Consider the following 23,535-nt stretch of genomic DNA (forward strand, 5'->3'; position numbering starts at 1 on the left):
CGTCTTGGGATATTTTAACAACTGACCTCTTTCAGTCGCAATCAGGATCGACTGGCAATAAGGCGGGTTATTGCGGCAGTCTGAAGGGGTATAAGTGAATAAAATTTTTGCAAATAAAAATAGTGCGTTAATAACATGGGTGCAAGATGACGAGCTCAGGGAGGACAGAAACCTCCAGAGGAGCAGAAGGGCATGTGTGACATGTGCCTGGTGTACATGAGGAGCATATGCTGATGTCGCCAACCAGACCGCATGTAGATAGCCACAAATTGTGGCCTTTTTCAATGATTAGAAATAGAGCCTGTGATCTGTTAAGCAATTATGTGAAATGATGCATCAGCTCCATATCCGCTGATGCATATATAACTCTGAATATAAAGGGGAACTCTTCCGGCACCATGTTCACCAGAACCATACTCCTTCAGCAACCAATGGGGTCACATGTTCAAGAACACCTCAACACATAGACACTGTAATATCCCATCTCTCAGACCATAAACCTGAAGCTTGTACCTAGACTTATGCAGGCCATACATCTATGGGCCTACCCGCCGGTGGGAGGACTCTGATGATCCAGTGATCATTTTTGGGTCGGAAGTGGCAGAGCGAGGATTTCCAACATGTTGGATTTTGCCAATCCCCTAACTCAGGCACTGGGAGAAGGGCAACTGCCGCAATTAATCGTAGCTCTATTGGCCCCATTAGGGTACTAAGAGGTCTTTTCATGAAGCAGTGAAAAAAGTGGAGAAGTGAGCCTGTGGAGAAGTTGCCCATGGCAACCAATCAGCTGCTCCGTACAACTGTATAGTATGCAATTTATAAATGCTACTTCAATGTTGATTGGTTGCCATGGGCAACTTCTCCACTGGCTCACTTCTCCACACTTTTCACTGCTTCATGAATAGACCCCTAAGTATTAGTGAAAGCAGTTGACTGGGTGGCTGCCCTCTCACTACACCAGCGAGGTTCCATGCCAGAGACTTGCTGCGTATTATTAGTTAATGGGGAAGATGTTGTGAAAATGTGTTTATATCTTATTTAATTAAACTAAAAAAAGGAAGTGCCGACACACCTCAGTTTCCCAAAATTACATTAATATCCTTCTGCAATTAAATGAGATTTTGTCACAAGCCGGTAGCACCTATCGTACTTGTCAGATCAGGCCGCCAGTACATGAAATTAGCATCCAATCACAGGAAGATCTCCGCATTAGAATAAATACATGATGAGTGAAAGCAAGATAAGCCCTTCTCATACTCCTATCTCTATGGGCCTAATTACAGACTACACTGCTCACGTAACTGTAATAAAATGACATTAGGATTAGATAACACATCAGAAAGTACCAGTACTTTATTTCAGATTATTATAATTTTTTGCTTAAATACCCCTACCTCCACAACCTCTCCTTCAATATATACCCCCTCTCCCTCCCCCCCCCCCCCCCCCCCCGTCTCCCTGTTCAGTCCCTGCTTGTTTCTAATGGGTTGAAAGACAAGAGCATAGGACTCTGTGCAACGGGCTGGAAAACTACTGTGTGACTAATGAATAAAGCAATGAATCGGGAAGAGCCTCCTAGTAAGCAGTCATTAGTGTGTTATCTGCAGATGAAAGTCATTTGTGAGTAATAAATGCACCTGACTTACAGGGGACACTGTTCCATGCACACTGCAGAGACCAACACCCCAACATGACACATCACACAGGCATGCTGGCTTCTCACGTTATTATAAAGCTTAGGCGAAGGAAAAAATGTGACTGACATCTGTACAGCAGTAAAACACAGAGAGGTGGTGATAGCGTGATCTTTCAACTGGTAGATACACTGTACTCTGCTTTATACAGTAGATGTGACTGCACATAGGGGGCACGCAAGCTCACTGGGACAAGAGAAGATGCAACCCCTTCTATTCTATGGTCCCCTGACAGTGTAGCTGGCAACTGCGCCTAATAACTAAAGGATGAGTCCTCCTCCTCCCAGATTCTGCCCCGTCTCTTCTGGTGTAGCCAAAGCCAAGGGAAATACTTCACCCAATGTAGCTCCTCCCCATAAATAGCCCCCAGTGGCTTCTCAGTGCTAAAAAAAAAGTTGGCATATAAGCTTCAATGGCTAATGCCATTTGGAAATGGGGTTAGCTGTCGGGACCAAGCTTCTAAAATCTAAGCTCTTTGGAGCCAGGACTGGATTACATCACCTTTCCCTTAGAGGGCTCTGATACCGGCAGTGATCTGTATCTGATACCTCCTGCATTACAGCCTTATTGGATGCCGATACTAGAGGTTCCAATAAACCTATGAAAGCGGCAGTTTCCGCAACACTTTAGACACATATTACAATAATAAATAGCCCCCTAAGAGCCTGAACTTGTTACAATCAAGGAGTGTCACAGTAGGGGCATAGATGGATGGGTGGGTGAGGATTGTGCGCTTGTCACCATGCTATCGATGGTCAATGATGGTCGGTGTAAAGGAGGCAGCACAGTGACCTGTCTGTGCAGTTCCAATTAAACCGGCTAACATCTGGCAGAACAACATGGATGCGCTTATATATGCATACCTACCCTAACAGGTAGACTTTCCCTTTAAAAGATACCGAGTATAAGTCGACCCGAATATAAGCCGAGGCACCTAATTTTATCTAAAAAAAAACTGGGAAAAATTACTGACTCGAGTATAAGCCTAGGGTGGGAAATGCACAGTGCCAGGGGTTTTCATGCTCGTTGCCAGGGGTTTCATGCGGTAGGTGTTATGCTTGTTGCCAGGGGGTAATGCTTGTTGCTAGGGCTGTGCTCCCAGTGCCACATATACCCCCAGTGACAGATATCCCCCCACAGTGCCAGATAAAAACATGCACCCTGTTGCTTTGCCCCAGTAATTGTTCCCTTCTCTTTCTTTGCCCCCAGTAGTTGTGCCCCCTCTTTCTTTGCCCCCAGTAGATGTGCCCCCTCTTTCTCTGCCCCCTGTCGCTGTGCCCCCGTTGCCGCTTACAAACACACACAAAATAATAAAAACAATACTTACCACTGCCCCGCTCCTGCTTCCCGACTGCTTCTTCTGCTGCTGCTGCTCCGTCTGGCCGCCCGCTCACTCACTCGCTCCTCTCTATGGGAGAGACGTCATGACGTCTCTCCCATAGCAGCGCCGCACAGACACTAGAGGTCAATAATGACCTCTAGTGTCTGTCCCTGGAGACGGCTGCAGCGGACGCCCACACAGCCCTGTCTGCTGCAGCTGTGAGTAAGCCGAGGGGGGCTTTTTCAGCATAGAAAAATGTGCTGAAAAGTCGGCTTATACTCGAGTATATACGGTAATAGAAATGCAATCAATTGCTGATAGCTATACATAGGCCAAAATAGGGAATCATGTGACTTGCATAAAAAAAAAATGCATTTAGAATTCTATATAGGACTGTTAAAATGAAAGTATCCATGCACAGAGCACTCTGGAGCGAGTTTTAAGGCTCATAAGGATGAGCCATTTGGGCAACAGGTACTACAGATGATGCTGTAGCTATTTATTTAAAAACAAAATTACTACATTTTGTCTCCAGGTGGCAATATGGTGACAAAACGCTTGAACAGAGCTACAATTGTTCCATGTGTTCTCCACTGTGGTCAACAACAGTTTCCATTTGAAGAACAGCATTCTCTATAGCAGACTGTAACAAGGTGGACAAGCCAGCACATGACATCTAGTGCTGTCGTTCAGCCTAACAAGGTAGGACATCCTTCCCTATACACCAGGTTCTTAAAAATAATAATCATAATAATAATATTAATAATCAGAACCAAAGGTTGCAAGGGGTGAGATCCAGTGATCAGGATGGCACGAAATCTGAAAGTAGTGGCTGATTACTATTCTTTGGAAAAGTGTCGCCTTAGCAATTGTATAGATATAAGCAAGTTATTTTATTGTCACACCTACCTACATACTTACATATATACATACTATCAACCAATAAGGAAAGCACATTTTAATACAGAAAAAGTTCTAGCCTTCGTATTTTCAGTATGCAGTAATTATATATCTAAATACTTATTAGTCCTATATACACACTCACAAAGATATATTATAAATTATATATTACACACATATACATTCTAATTTTACAAAGACAGTAGTGCCATCTAATATTGAGATGTATATTGGCAAACAATATTTGCAGTTTTTCCTTCAGGGATTAACACAAAGATACTTTGGGCTACAAACTCGTGAGCAAGCCACGTAAAGCTGCCCATGGGAGAAGCAACTGGTCCTGAGATCTACACCTGCATCCCTGAGCGTTTGTCCCTGCGACTTGCTGATCGTCATAGGGAAGCAGACACTTACAAGGAAACTACAGGCACTTGAACTGAAAAGGAAAATTGTTGGGGATAAAGAGTATACGTGGTATAAACACAGTCTCACCTGCACCCCATCCATTTACAATCTCTGCCTCAATTAGGTTCCTCTGCAGAGCAGCCACGTAAGTCAGGTTACATTGCATAACTTGGGCGGAGTGAAGTTCGGAAGATGCATGATCAGACCACCAACTTCTAGTGCATAGAGCGTCTGTTTTGTTACTTTATTGTTCCTCTCCCTGTTGTCACATCGAGATCATACATACCTCAGTTTCTTTCTAGGTCAATAAACTATACAATAGCAAAAACGCAATCCAAATTCATCCAGTAGTTTTTGAGTGATGCAGAAACGAACAGACAAAAATTCTGATTTATTTTTTCCATCTCCAAAACTTAGTTTTATTATATGTATGGATATATTATATATATATATATATATATATATATATATATATATATATATATATATATATATATATATACACATACTGTGATAATTGCCCATTATAATCTCCCAGCACCCAAGACTTCAACTTACTCACTGCAACTATATGGCCTGCATGCTCACACAACCCCCCTCCCTTGCACTAAATAGGACCTAGTTGGAATGCTGCAATAATTTAAGAGATTACCATCTGAAATTAGATATCCAGCTGCCAGCATAGTAGGTCAACCCTAAACACCAAGAGGCAGAAGGTGTAACACACACACACACACACACACACACACACACACACACACACACACACACACACACACACACTTAATTTTTTGTTGTTATTTAACAATAAGGTTATTGCATTGAAAAAGGTATATACTATAAGAACAATAAAAAGTGCCACAGACATAATATCATTACAGCAACTCCTGAAGCAAGAGAAAGGTCTTGATCCCTCAAGCAGGGGAGTGGAGATAAAAGGTAGTTGGAAGGGGCACATAGATGAGTAAGGGGTCTATTCATGAAGCAGTGAAAAGAGAGGAGAAAAGGTCCAGTAGAGAAGGAACCAATCAGCTTTGAAAGAAGCCTTTGTCAAGTACATTCTATAAAATGTAAGGGAGATGCTGATTGGTTGCCATAGGCAACTTCTCCACTGGTTTGTTTCTCCACTCTTTTCGCTGCTTCATGAATAGACCCCTAAAAGAGACAGAAAGGGATGGCAGAGAGGAGACACATGGGTGAGGATACTAACATGATAGAAATGGGGGAGAGGGGACAGAAAACAGAAACATATAAGGGGGAAGGGACAGATGAGAGACAGATATGCGTCAGATTAGAAAAATAGGAAGGGAGGCAGAGATTGTGGGGGGGGGGGGGTGTTGATGACAGATGAGAGACTGACACAGGGAGGCAGAAATGAGACAGACACACAAAGAGGGGAATGGAGGACAGATGAGTGTTAGATGGTAAGAGGGATACAGATGGGAGAGGCAGGGGTAGGGGGACAGAGATTACAGACAGATGTGGGTCAGACATGAGAAAAACATGGAGGGGACAGATAAGGGAGGCACAAATGGGGGCCGAGAGAGAGAGAGGGGGGACAGATATGAAAGACTTATCGGGGAGGGGTAGACATGAAAGAGTAAGGAATGAGAGAGAGAGAGAGATAGGGAGGGTAATGCGGAGGAAGATCAGAAGGAAAAAAACAAACAAAAACAAAAATGCTGTGCATGATAGGTAGTACCACATTGATTTCAGTCATTACTGCCTCATAAGGACATACATGATTTAATAATGGACAGAAATGTAAAACCAAAATCTAATTAGGACACGTAAAGTCATGCATTATGGCTGAAAGATATTAGAACAAAGCTCTTTAGCTCCCTAAGAGAATGTGAGGATATCTCTGATGTTGCAGTAACACCTAGTACTAGTACACCGTGCAAATAAGACACTAAGGACAGGGTGTTGTACAGTATCATTAGGGGTTTCTCAAAACCACTGACTTCCAAGAACGGAGTGATCTACTCTAGAGAGACTGCTTGGGTTTCCTAGGTTTTATGATCGATATGAAACTACTTCCCCAGATATGGCCGACAGCTCTGCCCCCAGAGTTCCCCCGCTGCCTACATGATTTGTACCATAGACGGCTTTACGCCAATTATTTAGAGAATCTAGTTATTCTCTTTCTGTCAGGGCTGACATCTTCTCTCAGATGTATCCTGTGTGATCCTGGTGTTCTAGACTTGCTCCTCCAGCTTTCCTTCTCAAGCAGCCTGCACTTAGATGATTCATGACTCATGTCACCAACAGGACTTCTGTATCAGCACCATGGTCTGTCAGATCGGATGATGGATTCCACTGTAACTCTTCCTTCAGTCTCACCAATTAGCTGACACAAACCTTTTCAGCACTTTATGTAAAGGCAGAATTTTACTTAACGTTCCTGCATTGATCTTGTGATTACGCCTCAAGGTTTCTGCTCAGACTGTTTGTTCAGTTACACACTCTATTAGTTTACTTTTAGGGCCTCTTCGGGATTATTACACATTCCTCCCTGCCAGAGCATTGTGTGGACTATATCCTGTAATACAGATGCCAGAAGTCCTTTGGTTGGACCTGGGTCAACATTATCCTGTTTGAGTGGTGATCTTCATAGGAAACCCGTGGCGTGTCATCTTGCACCCCAGAGGCATAACATTTCCAGGCCATGTTATCTCAAGCGGCCCTGGACCTATATGCAATCATTTGAAATTAACCTTTGTTTTACTGGCAGTATAGTTATCCATTTTGTTACATGTTGCATGTCTGTTACTATGACGTTTATTTTTGTCTATCCCTTAGTCTCATCCTTCTCCTGCCCCATCCCCACCACTCCAGCCCACCCCACCCGGCTTGTTCCATCTGAGGCACTTTCCTTGCCTCAGGGCTGACTATCTGGAAGTAAAGCTCCGCTTCAGGTTATATTTATCTACTTCTGATTATAATACAGTATTACTGTACATGTTTTTCCCCTTAGATGTTCGCACCTGGTTCATAAAACACAATACACCTCTACAGCGACACTCTTCCTCACAATGCACAAAGCCCATCCACATGGAAGGTTACCTTCGCAGGTTACCCCTCACACAAAACACACAAGAATCACAATTTTATAACAAACCTACTTAACAATGCCTAGCGCTGAGATACAGACCAGAGTGTGCTAGAAGCACCAGAGTGTAACACCCCAGGCAGGAAAGAGGAACTGCACGGGTTGTGACAGGTGCAGGGTGCTAGAATGAGTCGGATCTAAATATTCATGACATTACTATTTAAGATGATGACTGCAAATCTCTCTCTTTCTGCAGATCATGAATTGCTCAAGCTGACTTGATCCATGACACTTCCCAAATTTGCCATCTCTTCTGCAATATTTTCCTAGGATGTCCATTTTGTTTGTCACTTTCCTGAAATCACAAGCAAGGGGGCAGATGTATTAAGCCTGGAGAAGGGATAAAGAAGTGATAAGTGGAAGGTGATAACACACTAACCAATCAGCTCCTGTCTGTCATTTTTCAAATCCGTAAGGATTGGCTGGTGCGTTATCACCTTCCACTTATCATTTCTTTATTACTTCTCCAGGCTTAATACACCTGCCCCAAGATCTCTTATCGTTCTCTCCGAAGGCCGTAAAATGACTTCAGCTAAAGTTTGGCAAATTCATATTTTTAGGGATAAGCAGACATCTATTTCTGAGAGACTAGAAGTACACTTTTACCATTACTAAAAATGCGAAACTAAAAAGAATGTGTTGGTTTGGCATAAACGTAGCTCTTGACTGGTAAGAGAAGCAGGAGTCAAACTAACATTTCACTGCAGACCATCTACCACTGTAAGCACATTTACAGTTCTGATTCTATCCAGCAAGTTAAGAAACCAGGCATCTCAATCTTTACCTAGAGCAGGGGTTCTCAGACTCAGTCCTCAGGACCCCAAACAGTTCATGTTTTCCAGATCACCCAGCAGGTGCACAGGTGTACTCATTACTCACAGACAGACTTTAATAGATCAACAGGTGGCGCTAATTATTTCACGTGTGATTCTGTGAGGAGACCTGGAAAACATGTACTGTTTGGGGTCCTGAAGATCGAGTTTGGGAGAATGTGACCTAGAGCTTAACTCCACGGGAGGCTAGTGACTCAACTTACAATGTTAGTGGGGGAATTCAAACCCTATAGTCCATATCGGAGGTAAAATTGCACCGTGTGTATGCACTTTCAGACTTGTATGCCCATAATTAAGAATAAAAACTATACTACTTCTACTTTCAGCTGTGACATTAGGGGGGATATTCAATTTGGCCAGGGGTGCCAGGTGATAAGTATCTGCCGGTGGGGGCTATTTAATTGGCCCCGCTAAGCCGGCGCGTGCCGCGGCTTTTTGGGGGTTTTGCTCCACCTGCCTCCGGCAGGCGAAGCAAAATGCCCGATAACAGCCTCGTTTTCAACCGAAAACGGGGCTGTTTCACCCGAAAACACACAGGTTTCACTGAACCTGTGTGTTTTCGGGTGTAAGAGGACTTGTTACCGGCCGAGCAAATTAAATAGCCCGACCGCAGCACCCGAAGAAACATTGGGGGTTTTTACTCCCGATGTCTCTTCGGACCAAATTGAATATCCCCCATGGTCTAAATAAAAAGTCAGTTTGAGCTTCTGCACCAACAAAACCCAATTCCTCGGAAATGATATCTAGTTTATTTTCTAGTGACCGACATTACCGAACCACTGGTCCCCAAGGGGTATACTAACTAAAGATTGTTTTTTCTAAGCCGCCAATTCCAATTCTCAGTAGCTTTGAGGGCTAGATGTAAAAGTGCATTAATACACGCAAAACAAGCCTGATTTGTTCTTTTGCAAAGGTTCTCTCCAAACATTACGCAGGGTACCTCTTGATAAATAGCACGTTCGGCTCTACTGGTGCATGTACAAGGACAGAGCTCCCCACACACTCAGAACTCAATACGATAGAGTATCACTGGTTCATGGAGTTGGTTGATCATATTTGCACTGACCTGGTTAAGACTATAGGGGGGGAATTCAACAACCTCCATTTCTTTGATAGCGCTACCTTGTCGCAAATAGTGATTTTGCATTCAAAACCAGCAAATGTATCACTCAGCAATTTGCAGGAGGAAAAAAAATCTTTCACTAAAGTAAATAAAACAGTGCTGGAATTCATAAAATACAAAAAGTCGTTCCCCAATTTTACAATTGAACTTTTTTTTTTTTTTTAAAGTCCCCTAGCTTAATTAATACAGGTTCGCTCGTGCCTCGCTTAATACAATTAAAGGAGACTTATTGCCACTACCGTATTTTCCAAGATGGCCAGGAGATCTATAGCGAACACTGATAAAAATCAGGATGGGGCTAGTGTGCTAAAATAACTTTTTTAATGCGAGTTACCGTAACACACTCGCCAGAAAATGTTATCAAGTAGGAGCCAATTACATCCCCCCTAAGAGTCGCAACAAGGAACCTGAAAGTGCTACCGATGTTGTTATTGAAGGCTCAGGAGACTTTGGGGTATATTTACTAAGCCTTGGATGGAGATAAAATAGATGGAGATAAATGACCAGCCAATCAGCTCCTAACTGCCATGTCATAGGCTGGGCTTGAAAAATGACAGTTAGGAAACAATTGGCTGATACTTTATCTCCGTCCACTTTATCTCCATTCAAGGCTTAGTAAATAGACCCCTAAATCTCCACCACTGTAATCAGTTTACAATGTATGTTCTGTTCATCATGTGTTATTGCCATAGCACCAGTTTTTCATGATGGGTTACAGAAAACTACGCTCAATCAAAAGTTATAAAGATGACGTGAGTACCGATTGTGCGTGTTGCGGTTATTACATCACTGGTGTTCTTCCTACCTTTCACACCGCACAGCAATAACCTGCACATACTAGCCAGAATTGGCATTATTTTGCCAGCCACGTGGCCTCCCCGCCCAAACGGCTCAATTTCTGCAAAACACACACCTAGGAAACCTGATCCAGCCCCGGCACTCCTGCCAATACACCAGCTCTGTGCCAGCACGCTGAGCGTGCCAATTCATTTATCTTCCCTCCTTCTCTAATCTATCTGCCGACAACCATCCCAATCAGCCCCTGGTAAGCAGGGGGTCTCAGATCATTGCTACTATCCCTACAGGGAACTCGCTGTCACAGCGGGATCCGGTCTTTAGGTCGACAGTGTCTAGGTCGCCATGACAAAAGGTCGACATGAATTTTTCACTTTTTTTTTTTCATACTTTACCATCCACGTGTACTACGAATGGGAACAGTAACCTGTGCCGAGCGCAGCACCTTGCGAGGGGACACTGTGCACTAATTGGGGTTCCCCGTCACTTTACGAAGAAAGCGACACCAAAAAATTGTAAAAAACTCATGTCAACTTAGAGACCATGTTGACCTACTTACTGTCGACCAATAGTGGTCGACCTAAGTCTATTCTATCTAACATACCACACCCGTCACAGCACCATTCGGTGTTCCTGTGTCTGGTAGCTTTCAAAGGCCATTAACAAAATGCATCTTCCAGTCCCCATATTGAGTGGCATTAGTCCAGCCTGACCTACGCAAAGAATATGCCCCTGCAAAACGATGTAGAAAGTAATGACTAAAACAGTTGTGTCCTAATACACTATTGTACACCTCCCAACTGTCCAGACTGCCATGGGGCCACACCCCTTTTGATCAGGCCATGCCCCCTTTCCTGGCGCACGAGTGCGAAAGTCCCGCTTCTGTCTTTCAAGATGTTAGGAGGTATGCTATCGCTGCAGTTGCGCACAACAGCACTTCTTGGGGTGCCAAATCCCGTGCACCGGACATCTTTTTTCGTTGAAAATGCATTTTAGTAGTAAATGGACAAACTGCTTCATTAACCTGCACCGATTAATATGCGACACTCGTACAAGTATCTGTGTGCAATGGAGTCTGAAACTGTATAGGAAGTGCTACAATTCAGCGGCAGTGCCTTTTATGCTTTGCTGTGCCCCCAGGGCTATCTATTTGTTTTTATTTTGCATTTGTGGGGCCTATTACAAAAAAAAAAACCAGTATCAGAGATTAAAACCAGTGTGACTGCACTGAAGACCCGGGAACTAAAACTGCACTATACACATTTCTGCAGAAGCACCGAAGCAAAAATATAGCCAAAGCCATACCGCTGCAGATCAATGCATCCATAGGGGACTGGAATGGAGGAAGAGTAAAGCCAACGCATCACTACAGAGCAACAAAACAAGCAGTTGACGGGAGAGCTATAAAAACCACTCGGGACTTACCCAAGGACGCAATCAATATTACGAAGGAACATAATTAGACTTCCTAATCAGCAACACACAGGCTCTCCCCTTCTTAAAAGCTGATCCTGTCTTCCTTGTCTAAGAGTTAACTATTTATGGGAAATCGCTTCCACCACAATAGACTAGGAAAACAAATATTCACTTGGTTAATGAACACACGAGGTTCGATCTAACCCAATATTCAAGAAAACACAAGTTACGAATTAACTAGGACTTAACCACATCACTCAGCTGTGAAGCACGTTTCTACTAAATAGATAGTCTGCCTTCTCAGGAATCCTGGGTCCAGTCTACACAACCGAGCTGGATGCATTGGAAGGGGGTAGGAAGAAATATTTGTAAACACATATCTAGCAAATTACCACTTCCAGGTAAACTTTAAAGTGGCAACAAATAGGAATTTTGCAATATTTGAGAACGCACCCTTTTGTGCAACTTATCTGTGAGGTTGAAGCACATACAAGTATCATTCACACGGACACAGTCCACAACATTCTTCTGGTGGAAGATATAAATAAGCCGGATGTGTGCAAGCTGATATATTAATATGCGGCCTTCAGAAGAGTGAGCAGATGCATGCTGTGACATACCCAGCATGCGATCCTACCTACAAACACAAATCATTACATGACTAATCCACTTACAATGATGAAGTAAGGGGTATTAGGAAGCAAGTAGGTTCATGTGGAAAGAGGACTGGGTCCCCATTTGTGGCTTGGTACAAAGGGTGGGCACAGCTGGCTGTAAGGAATGTGTGATTCATGTCTTTCATGCATGTACTTTCCACTGTGCTGCTTGGCAACAAGGTAACACGCTCCCATGGGCCTCATCCACTAGCTGTAAATGACTGACCCAGGTTCCAGTACTAGATAATGGCTACTACAGACAGTTACATGTAATAATCAGGCCTTTCTGGTAGCTGGTGGCTGTTATGGCATTAATAGCACAGCATTGCAGTGTCTAAGCGTTCTAGTGATCGGATCTACATAAGTCAAAGTATGTATGTATGTATGTATGTATGTATGTATGTATGTATGTGTTTATTCTTCATAGGTTCCTACATGCCACGATGGATCTGGATCAAACTTGGCATACATACCCTTCATTGGCCAGCTTAAAATGTATGTATGTATGTATGTATGTATGTTTATTCTTCATAGGTTCCTACATGCCACGATGGATCTGGATCAAACTTGGCATACATACCCTTCATTGGCCAGCTTAAAATGTATGTATGTATGTATGTATGTATGTATGTTTATTCTTCATAGGTTCCTACATGCCACGATGGATCTGGATCAAACTTGGCATACATACCCTTCATTGGCCAGCTTAAAATACTGTTGGAGTTTCAAGAGAAAAAAAAATCCACCCCTTGCAGGGCCAGGGCCCCAATCTAGAAAAAAAAAAAATGCATATAGAAAATGCATTGGTCTGTCCAGTTAACCGGTTCTGGCCAGGTCTGTGAAGTCATACCGTGATGTCATAATGGTAACAACTGCCTATACCAGGCTTTGCTGCTGCTGCCCAGTCTCATACTCCTCCAGAGTCCTGGTAACACACAGCTCACCAGCAGGAGGCGATATCACGGAAAAACTACTCACATAAGGTTAGTGACTGGACAGAGATAAGGGCAGCTTAGTGCAATGAGGCAGCAGCAGACTTGGAGCGTGATTAATGAGAGTCAGTGGAAAATAGAAATTGACAGTTACTGTACACATACCCTCTTATTCAACTTTAAATAATCGCAGGGTGTCAAGTAAAAAAATAAAATAAAATCCACCCCTTTCGGGGGCCAGGACCATCTATCTATCTATCTATCTATCTATCTATCTATCTATCTATCTATCTATCTATCTATCTATCTATCTATCCATAAAAGTGAAAATATGTATGTATGTACAGTATGTATGTATGTATGTATGTATGTATGTACAGTATGTATGTATGCAAGTTTGTTCTTCATAGGCTCCTACATGGCTCGATGGTTCTGAACCAAACACATACCCAGTCAACGTCTGGTATTTCAGCTAGTTAATGGAAATTAAATGCTTTGGGAGAACTTCAATTCTTATCCCACCTGCAGACACTAGATGGTGGCGCCCAACGAACAATTGTAGCTTCATTCGGGCATGATGGCTGCCAGCATCTTCATTTCAATTCGCACCTCCTGGAGGTGTCGAGCTGAAATGCACCAAAAGTGACCTGCTTGGGCGCCCAGATGGCACTTTTTCATGATCGCCCTCCCCCCCCAGGACTTTGGTCGGGTTTAGCTGCTTTATGTGGAAAAACCCTGACCTTTATAGACACAGTGTGAAAAAACCCCAAAACAATTAAATTGCACCCCACGATCTCACGTCACTTTAGATAGCAGATCGAGGGTGCAAAACAATTAAATACCGCCCTTTCTGTCTGTCCATATTGTTTGGTTTTAAGTCCTGACCACTACACTGTTTTTAGTTTAGGGCAATTTCGCACCTCTAGACAATGTTAGTAGATAGCAGTCATTAAGTTCCACTAGATCAATGATTCCCAAATTGCCAGCGCCACTACCTGGAGGTGCTCTATTGCCCTAGGTGTGGGCTAAGAGACAAGGGGGTCGCTGAAGGAATAAACATAAGGCAGCATTAAGGGCTGCACAGCCAGGTTTAGACTGTCAACACCATAATGTCAACATGGTCAAAATGTTAAAATGTTGACAATCATATTTTAGTCTAACCCTAAATGCAACCTAACGTCCACTTTAACATTCTGACTGTAAACATTCATAATACAGACACATTCTGTCCATGTTGACCTTATAGTGTCAATATTATGAAAGTGAACAAGCTAACTACTTCCTTGCAGCCTATCACTGCCAGGCTACACTAATTCCTTCTTTCTACACACTGCGAAACGCGCTGTGTGGGGACAACCTGGATGTACACAGAGGTGAACAGATATCTCATCACTTCCCTTCCGTCAATGGGACCAGTATATGAAAAAGACAAAAACATTTTTCCCCAGCACTCCAAATAGTATCAGCAATAAGACACTAACACTACATGACAGCAAATTCAGAGGTCTTAGTTGCATAGAATTTGAAAAGCTACGGTCAAGGTTTTCCGGAAACTGGTAGTCGCTAATGCTACAGGATAATAGCACCCACTCTGGGCCATAGAATTGTTATGCTACAGGATTATAGCAAATACAAAAATATATATAAATTGAGAGTCAACTCAATTGAGACGAGATGGCTCGCAGTTTAGATGTTCTGTAACACTTGTAATGGTGCAGGCAGGTTAGGGACTAATAGGACGGCCATGGAAAAGGTGGATCTGTCACCCCCTAAAGAGGGGGAACCAATGCACAGTGGTCCTGCCAGATCCAACGAACACTGTTAAATAAAACTTTGTATCTTATTTCAGATCAACTAATTAAACCTAAAATGACAATTTTTATTTTTTTTTAGCTCTGAGCCTTTGATCAATGTAATTATGTAAATCTGATCCTTACTACAGAAGCTATTTCCTCTGACAAAGTCATTTGCATGATTGGAGATGTAGTTTTACATATCTTCACCAGGGAATGGATTTCAATAGGTTGTCACTAACCTTATTGAGCATTTGTGAGAGATCTACAAATTAATATGTATACAGCATGGCAAGCTCTCCATTAGGCTTAAATACAGAAAATAATCACATTATTAATAGTACAGCTTTTCCATTGGTATCACACGTAACACAGAATAAAAGAGGCAACTTACTGAGGCCAAATTCTATCATTTGTGATGTAACAATGATCACTAGGGGGAAGCCAGCTTCTATTTGCCAAGTGCACAATAATAAGATTTTACTCACCGGTAAATCTATTTCTCGTAGTCCGTAGTGGATGCTGGGGACTCCGTAAGGACCATGGGGAATAGACGGGCTCCGCAGGAGACTGGGCACTCTAAGTAAGAATTAGTACTAATGGTGTGCACTGGCTCCTCCCTCTATGCCCCTCCTCCAGACCTCAGTTAAGGAAACTGTGCCCGGAAGAGCTGACATTACAAGGAAAGGATTTTGGAATCCAGGGTAAGACTCATACCAGCCACACCAATCACACCGTACAACTTGTGATAACACATCCAGTTAACAGTATGAACAACAAACGAGCATCACTCAACGGATGCCACATAACATAACCCTTTATTAAGCAATAACTATATACACGTATTGCAGAAAGTCCGCACTTGGGACGGGCGCCCAGCATCCACTACGGACTACGAGAAATAGATTTACCGGTGAGTAAAATCTTATTTTCTCTAACGTCCTAGTGGATGCTGGGGACTCCGTTAGGACCATGGGGATTATACCAAAGCTCCCAAACGGGCGGGAGAGTGCGGATGACTCTGCAGCACCGAATGGGCAAACACAAGGTCCTCCTCAGCCAGGGTATCAAACTTGTAGAATTTTGCAAAGGTGTTTGAACCCAACCAAGTAGCAGCTCGGCAAAGCTGTAATGCCGAGACCCCTCGGGCAGCCGCCCAAGAAGAGCCCACTTTCCTTATGGAATGGGCTTTTACTGATTTTGGATGCGGCAAGCCAGCCGCAGAATGAGCCTGCTGGATCGTGTTACAAATCCAGCGAGCAATAGTCTGCTTTGAAGCAGGAGCACCCAGCTTGTTGGATGCATACAGGATAAACAGCGAGTCAGTTTTTCTGACTCCAGCCGTTCTGGCTACATAAATCTTCAAAGCCCTGACTACATCAAGCAACTTGTAATCCTCCAAGTCACGAGTAGCCGCAGGCACCACAATAGGTTGGTTCAAATGAAAGGATGACACCACCTTCGGCAGAAACTGCGGACGAGTCCGTAATTCTGCCCTGTCCATATGGAAAACCAGATAGGGGCTTTTACATGACAAAGCCGCCAATTCTGACACACGCCTAGCCGAAGCTAAGGCCAATAGCATGACCACTTTCCACGTGAGATACTTTAGCTCCACGGTCTTAAGAGGCTCAAACCAATGGGATTTCAGGAAACCCAACACCACGTTGAGATCCCAAGGTGCCACTGGTGGCACAAAAGGGGGCTGAATATGTAGCACTCCCTTAACAAACGTCTGAACTTCAGGAAGAGAAGCCAGTTCTTTTTGAAAGAAAATGGATAGGGCTGAAATCTGGACCTTTCTGGACCCTAATTTTAAGCCCATAGTCACTCCTGACCAGCTGGAATTCCTCTGTAGGGGCCTTCCTGGCCTCACACCAAGCAACATATTTTCGCCATATACGGTGATAGTGCTTTGCTGTCACGTCCTTCCTAGCCTTTATTAGCGTAGGAATAACTTCATCCGGAATGCCTTTTCCTGCTAGGATCCAGCGTTCAACCGCCATGCCGTCAAACGCAGCCGCGGTAAGTCTTGGAACCGACAGGGTCCCTGTTGCAACAGGTCCTGTCTGAGAGGCAGAGGCCATGGGTCCTCTGTGAGCATTTCTTGCAGTTCTGGCTACCAAGTCCTTCTTGGCCAATCCGGAACAATGAATATTGTTCTCACTCCTCTTTTTCTTACGATTCTCAGCACCTTGGGTATGAGAGGAAGAGGAGGAAACACATAGACCGACTGGAACACCCACGGTGTTACTAGTGCGTCCACAGCTATCGCCTGAGGGTCCCTTGACCTGGTGCAATACCTTTTTAGCTTTTTGTTGAGGCGGGACGCCATCATGTCCACCTGTGGCAGTTCCCATCGATTTGCAATCTGCGTGAAGACTTTTTGATGAAGTCCCCACTCTCCCGGGTGGAGGTCGTGCCTGCTGAGGAAGTCTGCTTCCCAGTTGTCCACTCCCGGAATGAACACTGCTGACAGTGCTTGCACGTGATTCTCCGCCCAACGAAGAATCCTGGTGGCATCCGCCATTGCCACCCTGCTTCTTGTGCCGCCCTGGCGGTTTACATGGGCCACTGCGGTGATGTTGTCTGACTGAATCAGCACCGGTTGGTTCCGAAGCAGAGGCTCCGCTTGACTCAGGGCGGTGTATATGGCCCTTAGTTCCAGGATATTGATGTGCAGACAAGCCTCCTGACTTGACCACAGCCCTTGGAAGTTTCTTCCCTGAGTGACTGCCCCCCATACTCGGAGGCTTGCATCCGTGGTCACCAGGACCCAGTCCTGTATGCCGAACCTGCAGCCCTCGAGAAGGTGAGCACTCTGCAGCCACCACAGAAGAGACACCCTGGCCCTGGGGGATAGGGTGAGCAGCCGATGCATCTGAAGATGCGATCCGGACCACTTGTCCAACAGATCCCACTGAAAGATCCTCGCATGGAACCTGCCGAAGGGAATGGCTTCGTTTGACGCCACCATCTTTCCCAGGACTCGCATGCAGTGATGCACAGACACCTGTTTTGGTTTTAGGTCTCTGACCAGAGTCACGAGCTCCTGAGCCTTCTCCGCCGGGAGAAACACCTTCTTCTGGTCTGTGTCCAGAATCATGCCCAGGAAGGGCAGACGCGTCGTAGGAATCAGCTGCGACTTTGGAATATTCAGAATCCAGCCGTGCTGTTGCAACACTTCCTGAGAGTGTGCTACGCTGATCAGCAACTGCTTCCTGGACCTCGCCTTTATGAGGAGATCGTCCAAGTATGGGATAATTGTGACTCCTTGCTTTCGAAGGAGCACCATCATTTCCGCCATTACCTTGGTAAATATTCTCGGTGCTGTGGACAGGCCAAACGGCAACGTCTGGAATTGGTAATGACAGTCCTGTACCACAAACCTGAGGCACTCCTGATGAGGTGGATAAATGGGGACATGCAAGTAAGCATCCTTGATGTCCAGAGACACCATAAAATCCCCCTCTTCCAGGCTTGCAATGACCGCTCTGAGCGATTCCATTTTGAACTTGAATTTCTTCAGATAAATGTTCAGGGATTTTAAATTCAAAATGGGTCTGACCGAACCGTCCGGTTTCAGTACCACAAACATTGTGGAATAGTAACCCCTTCCCTGTTGAAGGAGGGGAACCTTTACCACCACCTGCTGGAGATATAACTTGTGAATTGCCGCTAACACTACCTCCCTTTCCCTGGGCCGATTTTAGGTAACGGTGAGGGGGCATCACTTCGAATTCCAGCTTGTATCCCTGAGACACAATCTGTATAGCCCAGGGATCCACCTGCGAGCGAACCCACCGGTGGCTGAAATTTCGGAGACGCGCCCCCACCGCTCCCGGCTCCACCTATGGAGACCCAGTGTCATGCGGTGGATTTAGTGGAAGCCGGGGAGGACTTCTGTTCCTGGGAACTAGCTGTATGGTGCAGCTTCTTTCCTCTACCCCTGCCTCTGGCAAGAAAGGATGCACCTCTGACTTTCTTGCTTTTTTGTGAACGAAAGGACTGCATTTGGTAATACGGTGCTTTCTTAGGCTGTGAGGGAATATATGGCAAAAAATTTGACTTCCCAGCCGCAGCTGTGGAAACTAGGTCCGAGAGACCGTCCCCAAACAATTCCTCACCCTTATAAGGTAAAACCTCCATGTGTTTTTTTAGAGTCGGCATCACCTGTCCATTGCCGAGTCCACAGGACCCTTCTGGCAGAAATCAACATTGCGTTTATTCTAGAGCCCAGTAGGCAAATGTCCCTCTGGGCATCCCTCATATATAGGACAGCGTCTTTGATATGCCCCAGGGTCAGTAAAATAGTCTCCCTGTCCAGGGTATCTATTTCCTCAGACAGAGTATCTGTCCATGCTGCTACAGCTCTACACATCCAGGCCGAAGCAATTGCTGGCCTCAGTAAAGTACCGGAATGTGCATAAACAGACTTCAGGATACCTTCCTGCTTCCTATCCGCAGGATCCTTTAGGGCGGCCGTATCTTGTGACGGCAGGGCCACCTTCTTGGATAAGCGCGTCAACGCTTTGTCTACCCTAGGGGAGGATTTCCAGCGTAACCTGTCCGTTGGCGGGAAAGGATACGCCATAAGTAATCTTTTGGAAATCAGCACTTTCCTATCAGGAGAATCCCATGCTTTTTCACATAATTCATTTAATTCATGTGAAAGGGGAAAAGTCACCTCTTGCTTTTTCTCCCCAAACATATAAACCCTCTTGTCAGGGACAGGGTTTTCCTCTGATATATGCAACACATCCTTCATTGCTATAATCATCTAGCGAATGGCTTTAGCCATTTTAGACTGCAATTTTGCCTCATCCCCATCGACACTGGAGTCAGAATCCGTGTCGATATCTGTGTCAACAATTTGGGAAAGTGGGCGCTTTTGAGACCCTGCCGGCCTTTGAGCTGTAGGATCAGGCATGGGTTGAGACCCTGACTGTCCCAAGGCTTCAGCTTTATCCAACCTTTTATGCAAGGAGTTTACATTATCATTTAACACCTTCCACATATCCATCCAATCAGGTGTCGGCGCCGTCGGCGGAGACACCACATTCATCTGCACCTGTTCTGCCTCCACGTAGCCTTCCTCGTCAAACATGCCGACACAATCGTACCGACACACCGCACACACACAGGGGATGCTCTAGTTGAGGACAGGACCCCCACAAGGCCTTTTGGGGAGACAGAGAGAGAGTATGCCAGCACACACCCCAGCGCTATATAACCCAGGAATTACACAGTAACTTAGTGTTTACCCAGTAGCTGCTGTATAGCTGATTTATGCGCCTAAATTTATGTGCCCCCCCCCCTCTCTTTTTACCATCTTTCTACCTGGAGACTGCAGGGGAGAGCCTGGGGAGCTTCCTCTCAGCGGAGCTGTGGAGAGAAAATGGCGCTGGTGAGTGCCGAGGAAGAAGCCCCGCCCCCTCAGCGGCTGGCTTCTGTCCCGCTTTCTGTGTAAAAATAATGGCGGGGGCTCATACATATATACAGTGCCCAGCTGTATATATGTGACTTTTGCCAAGAGGTATCATAATTGCTGCCCAGGGCGCCCCCCCCTGCGCCCTACAGTGACCGGAGTGTGTGGGTAGTGTGGGAGCAATGGTGCACAGCTGCAGTGCTGTGCGCTACCTCATGTGAAGACAGGAGTCTTCTGCCGCCGATTTCGATGTCTTCTTGCTTCTGCCGGCTTCTGTCTTCTGGCTCTGCGAGGGGGACGGCGGCGCGGCTCCGGGAACGGACGACCAATGTTAAGATCCTGTGTTCGAACCCTCTGGAGCTAATGGTATCCAGTAGCCTAAGAAGCGCAACCTAGCCGCAGTTAGTAGGTTAGCTTCTCTCCCCTCAGTCCCACGTAGCAGAGAGTCTGTTGCCAGCAGAAGCTCTCTGAAAATAAAAAAACCTAACTAAAATACTTTCTTATCAGCAAGCTCAGGAGAGCTCACTAAAAGCACCCAGCTCTGTCCGGGCACAGATTCTAACTGAGGTCTGGAGGAGGGGCATAGAGGGAGGAGCCAGTGCACACCATTAGTACTAATTCTTTCTTAGAGTGCCCAGTCTCCTGCGGAGCCCGTCTATTCCCCATGGTCCTTACGGAGTCCCCAGTATCCACTAGGACGTTAGAGAAATATAAGCTCGATGCAAGACGTGACTCTATGCCAGTTTGGTGTAAAATAGGAAGAGGATATCTTGATCATGAAATGTATCCTATAACAGTAACAAGGAGTCACCATTTGCACACGTTAAGTGCTGAAGAGTTTTACAAGATAAAAATAACTCAAACTTAATTTTGCATATATCTCTCAATCATAAACCAGAAGTCTCCCACCTGAACTAGTGTAACCTCCTATTCTGGCCTTTCTTCTCAATACTATCCTAAATGTTGCTACTGACCTCGTTTTCTTATCTCCTTGCAGATTACAGATTAAACACATTGCTCCACTGTGTCTGACTCAGAATCAGGCGGCCCATAGAGGGAAGAAAGGATGGAGCAGGAAATTAACTGCAAGTAGCATTCATACACGCTGTGTAAGGGCTCTACGCTTACAGCAGAAGTGGAGCTAGGAGAGTTAGAATTTGCATGTGCCTATGCAAGATTATTCTGGCCATACAATTCAGTTTGATCTGTTACGGCAACCAGACTGACCAACCTTTGTAACATGTGTAGGCCTGTCACGCCTGACTGGAGCCGATTTGGTCTGATCTTGTAGAGCAGAGAATGAAACTTGTGAGGGCAATTCAATTGGTGGTGTTGTGGCCACAGAGTATCCCATGTTATTAGGCTGTGCACATTTCCATTTATTACGATAGCTCAGCATCGCTAATTTTCCTGTGCGCCATTATGGAGGTCGAAGAAAAACTAGCAATGAAGGTGGTCACAAAAGTCCACTGAGTAACGGCACATGGTGGCCAAGTCACGGGCTGAGTCACCCCCTGAAGAAGGATAGCCTCTTACGGCAGATATGGAGTTTCACTCCAGCGGTCAGTGCAGGAACTACTCGCTTGGGTTCGTGATCTTGATGTTCGTTTTCAACTGTAAGGTTATACTTCTGTCTGTGATCAGGCATAGTGACAGTGTACTCCCGATTCTCACATGAGGCTTTCCTGAATGATTTGGGATAAATCTTTTGGAATGTCACATCATTCCATGCAATAAATGCCAGATGCGGATATATTATTTTTTTTCATATGTAATTTCAAAAAAAGACAACAAACGTGACTAACCTAGCTGCACTGTTTTGCAGGAATATTAGAGAGAATGTTCCTTGGTTTTATGAAAGGGATGTACCATCCACCCACATAGTGACAAGGTTAAATCAGGCTCATCCCTGCAGCTCAGAGCACAGGGGGTGTAAGAGCAGGATGGAATTAGACCAAAGTGACCCTGGTACGTTGCAATGAGCGCAATGAAAGTTCAGTGCCTGGTACCCACCATATCACTACTACATCAGTCACCGGAACTGTATTCTATTTTAACTATATTCTCGAATTTGTATCTTTCTCCATTTTAGAAGGTGCATGTAATAAGATTGTGAAAATAATTACCACAACATCTACGTTATACAACGTGCAACGCACAACAGACTTCCATATTTATACACACATAGTGCCAGCCGGGACAGAGCTGGGGAAAACCATCTCCCTTTAGTAGTAGATACGCAGTTTGATATTGGGGACCTTGTATGTATTGTATATGTTATTAGCATTCCTGAAAATACAGCATACGTGATATTGCTGGTATTTATGCTATGGATATCATACATGTAGTTATTTACCAAATCATTTACATTTTTTATTTTACATTAATCCTATAAATCCTTGCATGATTTCTTGGGAACAGAGTATCTACAAGGTTATATTTGTTCTTTTATTTAATATCAGATTTACACGATATCCTCACTGATGTTTCCTCTCCTGGATTCTGTAAGCGGCTGCAGCACTCGTGCAAGAGTAGAAAGGCATGAACACTGTTCCTTTGTTGTACTGAGTCTCGTTGCGTCTCAGACGGAAGCGGGTAAATGCAGAGGAAACTGGCCACGAACTGGGGGGAGGGGTAACCAGGGGAGAGCCTTACTCCCCACTGCTGACATCCACCCCAGGGTTCTGCGGCCTCTTAACACCAGAGCCTATAATCCCTGAGGTCCAGCGCCCGAGGCGGACAACCACGTCAGCAACTATCAGGTATCTCCAACTAGAGACAGTAAGGGCTGTAACATACACTCCGGTTTTTCCCGGATGGCAAAAAGCCGGACAAACTTTGTCCGGCTTTTTGCCATCCGGGAGAAACCGGCAGTGTCTGTCACACAAGACGGCTTTGAGCCGTGTGTGATGCTGTGCGCATGCGCAGCATCAGACACGGCTTCAGAAAAAACCGTTGTGTGTGAAAGCTCCCCTTCACACACATGGTTTACTGGCTCCAAAGACGGCCCGGCGGCCGCCCGGCCGCCGGACCTTCCAGTGGTGAGACCCGGCTGCAACCCGGCAGCCGGGCCGGGGCCATGCAGTGTGAAGGGACCCTAGCCCTCACACTGTTAACTACAATGCCG

The 23,535-nt window shown here is 45.0% G+C and overlaps 1 protein-coding gene and 1 long non-coding RNA gene across 4 annotated transcripts in view; one reads left to right on the top strand and one right to left on the bottom strand.

Moving 5' to 3' along the window:
- LOC135056699 (uncharacterized) overlaps window positions 1-4,643 on the top strand; it is an 83,802-nt gene extending 79,159 nt beyond the window's left edge. For 2 of the 3 annotated variants that reach the window (XR_010244049.1, XR_010244048.1), the window contains exons 2-3: window positions 3,551-3,717; window positions 4,166-4,643. This is a non-coding gene — a long non-coding RNA (uncharacterized LOC135056699). The remainder of the gene's footprint in view (window positions 1-3,550; window positions 3,718-4,165) is intronic. The other variant, XR_010244050.1, reaches the window with a different exon arrangement.
- Window positions 1-23,535, bottom strand: part of PWWP2B (PWWP domain containing 2B) — a 90,423-nt gene that overhangs the window by 1,194 nt on the left and 65,694 nt on the right. The window lies entirely within an intron of this gene.

This window comes from Pseudophryne corroboree, chromosome 3, assembly GCF_028390025.1.
Source record: "Pseudophryne corroboree isolate aPseCor3 chromosome 3, aPseCor3.hap2, whole genome shotgun sequence".
NCBI classification, from domain to species: Eukaryota; Metazoa; Chordata; class Amphibia; order Anura; family Myobatrachidae; genus Pseudophryne; species Pseudophryne corroboree.